We start from the raw sequence: 9789 nt of genomic DNA, 5'->3' as shown, positions 1-9789 counted from the left end.
ATATAATAGCCTGTCTTGTTTTCAATTTCAATTTTGATGTCAATATTTCCATTCCTTTCTCTAAATAAATTCAACTATGTACATGTATGTACATGTGTGTTTATTTTTACACAATTGTCACAATTTTTAAATTTTGGTTCAAGTTGTATTCTTTCTTTCTCTTCCCTCCCGCCCTCCCTCCCACCCTCCCTCCCTCCCTCCCTCCCTCCCTCCCACCCTCCCTCCCTCCCTCCCTCCTTCCCTTCTCAATTTGGACTTGCTGAAATCCCTCTTAACAGTTGGTATACTACCACTTAAGCTACACCTCCATCCTTGAATGTTTGGCTGGTTATTTTGGAGATGAAATCTTGCAGATTTTTCTGCTTGGGCTGGTTTTGAACTTGGATCTTCTGGATTTTAGCCTCCCAAGTGCCTAGGATTACGGTGTGAGCCACTAGCATCTGACTCCAACTTGTATTTTACATTTATGTCCTGGAGATCTTTATAGTTCAAGATACATACCATTTTAATTATTCAGTGTTATCTCTATATGTTTACTTAACTATTCTCTTCTAATTCCTTAGGTGACTTTCTCAAATCACAAAAAGTAATTTTACAACTGAGTGATTATTGCACATATATCTTTGTACATGCATGTCATTGTTATAAGATAGATTCTTGGAAGTACAATCATTGAGGTAACACTGAGCTAACAAGCCATCCACACTGTAGATTTTGATACGTACTGCCAAATTTTTAATCAAAGACTCCTATCCAATGCAATAAGTCTCACAAATGGTAAACACTATACTTGTGTTTAATTTTCCCAGTTTAATGTGAGGATGGTATTTTGTTGATATTTAAATTTTCATGTTCCCAATTGCCACTAAAATTACCCTGATTTCAATATTCTTTCCTTACTCTATATTTGTGTATTTTTCATTAAAGTTTTATGTGGTCTTTAGTTCCTATTTCATTCCTGTCAGCTTCCCATCCTTAAGAAATTTATCATAATTTTGTGCTCTTCTCAGTCTAAGCCAAAGTTTGTGTTTCTAGTAACCTTTTAAAATATTTTAAAGCAGAATTTTGCTCATTTCAATAGATTTTTTTTAGCTGGGGTAATAGTGGCTGAATGAGCTCAGTCCACTCTGCTTTAATATGGTTACAATGCAAGCTGTAATGCTACATAGTGTGAATTATAGAGTGGTAAGCTCACAAGCTGTTTACATAGAAAAACACGGTGATGGTTTCAGTGATTTTGAGGCTTGGGGGTAAAAAGAGAGGATGTATAAGAAGGTAAACATGAAATTTCCAGAAATTAAATCACATTCAAAATAGACTATGATTGTCTGTGGTAGTAAGAAAAAAAAAAAAAGAGACTACCTATATCATAATAAGTGAACCAGAATACAAATGAGAGGAATGGATTAGAATGAATCAACACAGATCATATATATACTCTCCATGAATATTTATGTACTTATTCATATATATATATATATATATATTCCCCAAACGTACAACGAAGGTTAGTATTTTTTTCATAGGGAAAATATTTGATACTTGAAGATTAACTATGTTGAAGTGCAGAATCTAGATGGATTTCAGGTGTGTGTGTGTGTGTGTGTGTGTGTGTGTGTGTGTGTGTGTGTGTGTGCATGCGTGCATGCCAATACTGGGGCTTGAACTCAGGGCTTGGGCACTATCTTTTAGCGTTTTCAGTCAAGGCTAGCTAGCACTCTTCCACTTAAACAGCAGCTTTTCTTCTACCTTTATCTGGTTAATTGCAGATAGAGTCTCATGGACTTTCCTGTCAGTGCTGTCTTTAAACCGCAGTCCTCAGATCTCAGCCTGATGATAAGCTAGGATTAGTGAGTCACTAGCATTCAGCAGGAAGTTCTTTATTGACCGATAGCAACCATCACTGAAAGAGAATATAATTACCTTTAAAAACTAGAAAAAAATTCTCTAAATTTTGTGAAGGATAATAGTAATTTTGAACTCCCTAAATAGATTTTCTCCTGACCTAGACGAGGCACGCTTTAGAATCAACTTAAAATAAATAAAAAACCTAAAGTTTAAAATTATACATTATATGTCATTTTAGCAAGCCCATTTTCAAAGACACAAATTGTAGAAGCACACAATGGGTAGCAATCTGTAAGGTCAATACAACTTTAGGGATTTTAGTAGTTTCAGTCCATATTTATGTATTAAATTTAATACAGATTATAAAGAGTAGCAAAATGCTTTAGAGAAGGATCAGAGTTCATTAGGCTAACCTTAACTGTATTTATGTTAATTGTCTGGAATTTTTATATAAAGATGGTTTGGGACTTGAATTAAATCTGGGATGATTGCTAACCTGGCTGCCAGCTCAAAAATCCCAGATGGGACACAAAAAAATTCACAGGTTCAAGTCTGAATTCGTTTTCATTTTCCATTGGCTTTTGGGGGCCGTGGGAATTTACAGTACTAAAAATATCCCTAGATCACATATAATATGTAGCAGAGTGTATGAATCTCGTTTAGAAAACTTCTTGAATATGTCAGGATTTTTTCACTTATACAATATGCGCTCCATACACTGTAAAAAAAATATAAAAATGTAGGATTTTTCTCAAAATGCTCTCAGATTCCAATCTTAGGCAGTTGGTTGTACAACAGTTAGTTCTAATTAATTGGACCCTATTCTAATTAATTCCAGGAAATAAAACTAACTCCATGGGACCTAAAAGGCTTTAAAAATCTCCTTTTATCTCTTGAGCAGATGTCAGAAAGAAAGCAAGAACTAGGTCCCAATGACTCATGCCTGTATTTCTAGCTACTCAGAAGGCTGAGATCTGAGGTTTGAGGTTCAAAAGGAAAGTCTCCAGTTAGTCACCAAAAAGCCAAGGATAGAGGTGTGGTTCAAGGGATAGGATGCTAGCCTTGAGCAAAAATGTTAGTGGACAGTGCCCATGTGTTGAGTTCTAACACACACACACACACACACACACACACACACACACACACACACACACACATACAGTAAAAGGTACAGCATCACAAGACAGCTGGACCAAAGCAAAGAATGATATGTCTTTGTTTGAAGCACTAAGCATTCACACCAGGAAAATAATTTAAGGATTCTAAAAAAATATATTTCTGGAGACAAACTATTCAGGATATTGGTTTTTAGTAAAAAAAATTTACCATTGGTATAAAGCAAAGAGCAAAAGAAGCTGCCACCCTGTATAATGGAATTTAGTTATACTATCGTCCCTTGGTATCCATTGGAGCTTGTTTCTAGAAATCCCCTCAGACACCAAAAGTCCATAAATACTCTAGCCTCTTATGTAAAGTGCAGTGGAGTTCCAATATATATAATACAGATATATTATTTGAAAATAATCTATAGACATCTACTTTAATCTATCTCTAAATTATCTATAATAATACAATGGAAATGCTAAGTGAGTAGCTGTTATGCTATATACTTTTTAATGAACTACTGAAAGGAAAAAGCCTCTATATATTCAACACAAGAAAATTCTTTTCTGAGTATTTTGATTAAACCCACAGGATGGAGGGCCAAATTTACTTCCATTGAATTTGATGGATTGTAAGTCCATTTACAGAGAATCTGGACCACCTTATTTCTAGCCACAGATTATCTGCTTAAAGAAGGCCATGAAGAACAGCACAAATTCAACTAAGCACAGCAAATGCATCCATGTGTTACTGCAACAATTGACTCCTTGTAGTCAACAAAAGTTGGGATCAGGGCATCCTGCAAGGTGGTTGGACATTTGCCAATGGTTGGTTTGGCAGCCAGTTCCATAAATTGATTAGATTTTTAAAATTTATAAATATCACCTCTAGCAGTCACTGGTATCTCATACCTGAGGTCTGAATATTGTGTTCAAATCCAAGAAAGTCTTTGAGACTCTGATATTCAATCAACTACCAAAAAAAGCCAGAAGTGGTGCTGTGGCTCAGATGGTAGAGCACCAACCTTCAGCAAGAAGTTCAGGGACAGTCCAGGCCCTGAGCTCAAGCCCCAGGAAAGGCACCCTTCCCCCCACACACATTGCCTTCCATTTCAAGAGGGGTAATCATTACAATAACATAAATGATTGGCAGGCCTTAGCTAGGCCATTTTAACACCCATGTAAGCTGATGCAATCAGATGAGGAATATTGATGAGCAAAGAGAACCCTTTAGGTGGTTACAGTTTAGCAATGTACCTCAAATTTAGCCTTTTTTCCCATTAGTAGTAAGATCAGGTTCTTGTTTTAAAATCCACATCCCTCATTGACTAGCAGTCCAATAGGAAAAGAATTATTGTAAGTGTAGAATGGTAATATTTCTCCTCCTCTAAAGACAATTGAGACATTCAGTTTCTTGAAGTAAAGGAAAAGAATCAAGGGAGAGAAAAAAATCCTCCGGATAAAAAAACATAAAAAGCCAATCACTAGGTGACATCTCCGGCACTAACATTTAGTAACTGATAATTGCTGTAACTAGGGCCATTGAGCTTTGCAAATATTATCCAGTAAATTTTAATTAGCACCCGGGGGATTGGAGAGTTCTGGAGAAAGCTCTTGGGAGCTGCTTCCCCAGCCAGTGGCGATGTGTGCTGAGTAATTTCAGATCAGCTGGCCTGTCAGAGTGGATCAGTGTCATCACACTACTTACCTGGAGGAAAATGCACCTGCTTCGACATGGAAATAAGGTGCATTATCTGTCAATTTGTGCTGCTTTTTTCTACTGCTCCGAGATTTGACGAGTGGGAAGTACCAGGGCCAAATCAGAGGGAAAAAGGGGGCATTCTTGCCACCCTCAAAGGCACAGTGTCACAAGCACTTAGTGGCTTCCCTTTTAGATTTTTGTACAGCCTATAATCTTTCTTGCAGCCATATCAACGTGAGATAAGCATTTTGCTCTGAAAACTGAGGATGTTATTTTACAATAAAAATGTATTTCTTCTTATTACTTTGTGTGGAGAATTTTTTTTATTTGTGGTCTTTAGGATAGATGAACAATTGGCTGTGGAAAGACCCTGATCCATTAGGAGAACTCAAAGCCTCACTCAAAATATTGTCTGGGCATGCTTAGCAACAAATTTGTACAAATTTGGGATATACATTTCACCAATTTTCTAAAAAATTTGGCCAGTACATGAAATACCCCCTAATTATAAAAGTCAATGTGCACACAAATAGTGAGCTTGTATGTATAACCAAACTATTTTCAAGATAGTGTGATAAACAAGTTATGCATGCTACTTTTCTTGTCCTCAGTTAAATGAGTTCAGAGTAATACATGTGTACTTGGGGCATATACTTTACTTATTATAAACTGCCTTAAGATAAAGATTTTAACAGTGAATTGAAATGCTTAGCAAATGTTTTAAGGGGCACCTACAGAAAAGCCTACAGATAGTCATCAAGGCAGTGCAAATAGAAGTGAAAATAAGATACTACTTTACACCCACCCAAGCGCTCTTGAATAAGAAAAATGGGTAATTGCAAGAGTTGATAAGGATGTGCAGAAATTAGAACCCTCGTTCATTGCTTGCTGGTGGAAATATAAGATGGTGCAATCTCTCCGGAAAATAGCTTTTGAAAGGTTAAAATATTAAGTTACTATTAAAGCCTGCAATTCCATTCCTGAGAGTATACTAATAGACAAAAAACACATATACCTACACCTAAAGTTAGACATGAATATTCATAACAGCAATATTCACAGTAGCCAAAGTATCAGAAACAACTTAAATATTCATGACTCGATGCATGGGTAAACAAAATGAGCATAATGAAATATTATGTAGCCATGAAAATAAATGAAGCACCAAATATGATCAAAGCGCATATGTGCATATAAAAATAGAATAGTGAAACTCATTAACCTGAAGAAATGGAAACATGAATAAATGAAGTTCTGTTTTACTTATTTAGCAATATAGAGCTAACCTACTGTATCACTTACTTATTTAGCAATCATAGAGCTAACCTACTGTATCACATCCCTCAGATTAACAATAGTATATTTAGTAACTATTATGAGAATGTGGACCAATAAAACACAATTTTATTACTCAAAAAGATAATATACATGATTTCTTGTTTTAAAATAAAGAGATGTAGCATTGATATATGTGGATAGATTGTAAGGAGGCAGAGAGAGAAAGAGAAGGTTATTAATTTCCTAGGGCTAGAAAAATGGGAAGGTGATGACTAAACCATGATGGGTGCCTTTTAGGACACTGAAGAATTCTAACAATTTGATGCCTACATATCTTTGACTGTATGAAAAGTGAGTTGGACATGTTATTTGTTAAAGTGTATAGTATATAAATTACATCTCAAAAGCTTGTTAAAGAAAGAGAAACCTGGGTACAACTCATGACTTGGAACATTCTAGTTGGATAATCTTTACAGGATGAATTTGTTTTCAATCCCCAGCGTCCCCACTAGGAAATTATGAATAGTCACGTCTTTAATTCACACTTATGAGATCTAAAGATAATGCTTGTAAAATGATCAAGCACAATATACTTCTAATACATATTAGTAGTAGGTACAGATGTTTCAAGTATTGATTTTCATTTTGCAGCCAGTGAAATAATATCAGCAGAAAGTAAAGTTACGATTGTGGGTGTTACAGATAGATATCTATAGGAGTTAAATGGGAGAAGAGAGTGAAGGAGAGAGACAAGGAATATGGGAAACTAACTAGAAAACATCTTGTAAAGGGAACTGAGAAAAGTGTGTGATCCCATGCTGCTGTGTGCTTTCCACACTTCCAAGAATTACTATTAACTAGAATGCATGAGTTCACTGTCCATGTTTTGAATTTTTCTTTCAATTCACGAGTCTTCAAACCTCACTTTGTAACCTTTGCCTCCGCCTGCCTTTTCACTCTGAGTTTCTCTACACGTTTTCCTATGAGACTGTTTTCTAGGGGCCTCACGCTAAATTTTTGTTAGCATTAAACTCAAAATAGCCCACAGTCCATGTAAACTAAAGGTACATGGCCTTAAGGAAAGAATTGGGTGTTAGGGCATATACATGAAAGCAAGAGGTATCTCAGTTGGGAATTCATTATTCCCCAGCTCCATTCATTATCATGCTATTTTCTTTCATATAGAAGCAAAATAATAGCGGCCAATTCTCACTTGGTCCAATGGATTTGGGAATGCAAAATATAATACCTATCAGAAAACAAACTCTGCACAGAGCACACTGTCATCTTCTCCAAAGGTGCAGAGGGTGGAGCTCCTGGAGGGGCGGGGTTTGCGGGAAGGGTGGCACTTCCCAGGAGGCGGGCCTTCTGAGGAAACTGTCAATTAACCGTCCTCTTTGCGTTAACGGCCCACCCTCTCCTCTGCCAGTTTTAATCTGTTGGGAGCAGGAGCCTGGTCGTGCTTTTGTTTCCTCCGGGCCTGATAGGGCTATTTTGCAGACTTCTTGTCATTTGAAAAGGTAAATGATATAACTGGTAGCTTGGTCTCTGATTCATAGTAACTTCTTCCAGGCTAATTTTGTTTTACCAACTTCCTTATCCCCTTTTTCAGTGTAGCTGTTGTCCTGCACAATCACTTCTTACCAAACCGAAATCACATCCTTTGTGCTTCAAGGTGAAGACAAGAACAGGGTGGTTGATATACCTCAAGACTTAGCCTGACAGTAAGTTTTACTTTTTAATTGAAAATAAAACAACTAAACCTTAGAGTGGCCTACAATGCAGGTATTCATGTGTACAAATAATATGTCCTATTTCCTTCTACATATACATGAAACTGAGCACTCATGGTGTATGCCTGTAATCCTGTCTACACAAGAGACTGAAATCTGAAGATTCTGGTCCAAGCCAGTCTGGGCGGGAAAGTCCATTACACCTTTATAACCAATTAAGTACTTAAAAGGAAAAAAAAAAAAAGCCAAAGTGGAGCTATAGCACAATTACTATGGCAGTAACCTTTGAAAAAACAAGCTCAGGGAAAGTGTCCAAGCCATGAGTTCAAGCCAAGAATCAGCACATGCACACACACACACAATTAAATAAAACATAATTCATGTTATTCTTAGTCCACTAAACAAGTAAAGAATTTTATAGGTTTATTTACTCAGCATATTTCTGTTAGGCTTTCATATAATTTTTTAAAAAATTTACATCTTACCCTCTCATACAAGGTTTTCCAATCTGCTACAGAAATGTCTCTACCATGAGGCACCTCAAACTGAGTTTGAAGTGAAATGAATGTATTTCTATTAAGTGTCACTGGTGAACTTAACCCTCTAACATGCTTTAAAGCCATGAGGTAGATGGAAAGATACACAGTCCCTGGGAGAGACAAAAAAGTGGAATGTAGCTGGAAAACTAACTGTAAATATACTGCCATTTTTCCATTTCGGTAAAAACATTTTACAGATGTTTGGGGACTAGGAGAAGTTGGGGGGGGATCTGAATAAACATTTGAGAAATGAGAACCTATACAGATAGCTTGTGGAAAGAGAAGGGATTCTGTGTAGTCTAAATGAATGTTTTCTGGCATTATCATTTAATTATTCTCCTCCTCCTCCTCCTCCTCCTCCTCCTCCTCCTCCTCCTCCTCCTCCTCCTCCTCCTCCTCCTCCTCCTCCTCCTCTTCCTCCTCCTCCTTCTCCTCTTCCTCCTGTTCCTTATTCAAAACCTTAGGTTGGCATATGTGGTATCTAAATACCTCAGATTATATTCAGGTATATATTCAGGTCTATTCAGGTTATATTCAGATTATATTCAGGCATATATCCTCGCCTACCTATAATACCTGCAGGTCAATATTTTCAACCAAGTATTACTTTAATAACTGTCTTTAATTTCTGTTTAAGTTACATTAAATATACTAACTAACCTTTGCACAGACCTAAAACTCTTATTGATTATATCTTTTGATCTCATAATTACCATGTCCAGTCATGTTTTATTAGTTTGGTTTACATGTAGTGTACTAATACTTAGAATATATTTTTCCTTGAGATTTCTCAGGGCTAGACTTAGTATTTCTAAGGCTTAAAGTAGCTGTGTGTGTGTGTGCACACACACATGCCTGTGCACACACGAGTGCCTATCCTGGGGCTTGAACTCAGGGCTTAGGCACTGTCCCACATGTTTTTTTCCCCTCCTCTTTCTCCCACATCACAGCTCCACTTTGGGGTTTTTGGAGATTAAAGAGTCTCAAAGTTTATTTTAATTCACTAAGTTTGGGTGTAGGTTTGTTACGGGAGGAATAGATAATCAGAACATAGCTATGAGATTCTTGTAGGTAGCCTGAAAAATGAGCAAGTCTATGAAAAGGACCCTCTGCTTAATTAAGTACATACAAGGAGGCTTACTGTCCACAGTGAGACCCATGAAGCCCAGATCCAGATGCAAGGCTTCCACTCGTATCAATCTCATTTGGACAGATACTACAAGAGAGGCAGGCAGTGAACTGTCCTCAGAGCTGCAAAAGAGACATTACCATTAGAAATAAAAGCTACATATATACGTGTATATATATACATATATACGTATATATGTAACTGAGTCTCAAGGATTTTCCTGCCCGTCTGGCTTTGAATTGTGATCCTCAGATCTCAGCTTCCTGAGTAGCTAGGATTACAGGCCTGAGCCACCTATGCCTAGCTAAAGTATCCTTTAAACATTAAAAACATTGTTGGGTGCCAGTGGTTCACACCTAGATACTCAGTAAGCTGAGATGTGAGGATCATGATTGGAAGCTAGCCCTAGGAGAAAAGTCCATGAGGCTTTTATCTCCAAATAGACAGCAAAAATCCA

This window comes from Perognathus longimembris, chromosome 1, assembly GCF_023159225.1.
Source record: "Perognathus longimembris pacificus isolate PPM17 chromosome 1, ASM2315922v1, whole genome shotgun sequence".
Taxonomy (NCBI): Eukaryota; Metazoa; Chordata; class Mammalia; order Rodentia; family Heteromyidae; genus Perognathus; species Perognathus longimembris.
This window is presented reverse-complemented; position numbering follows the sequence as displayed.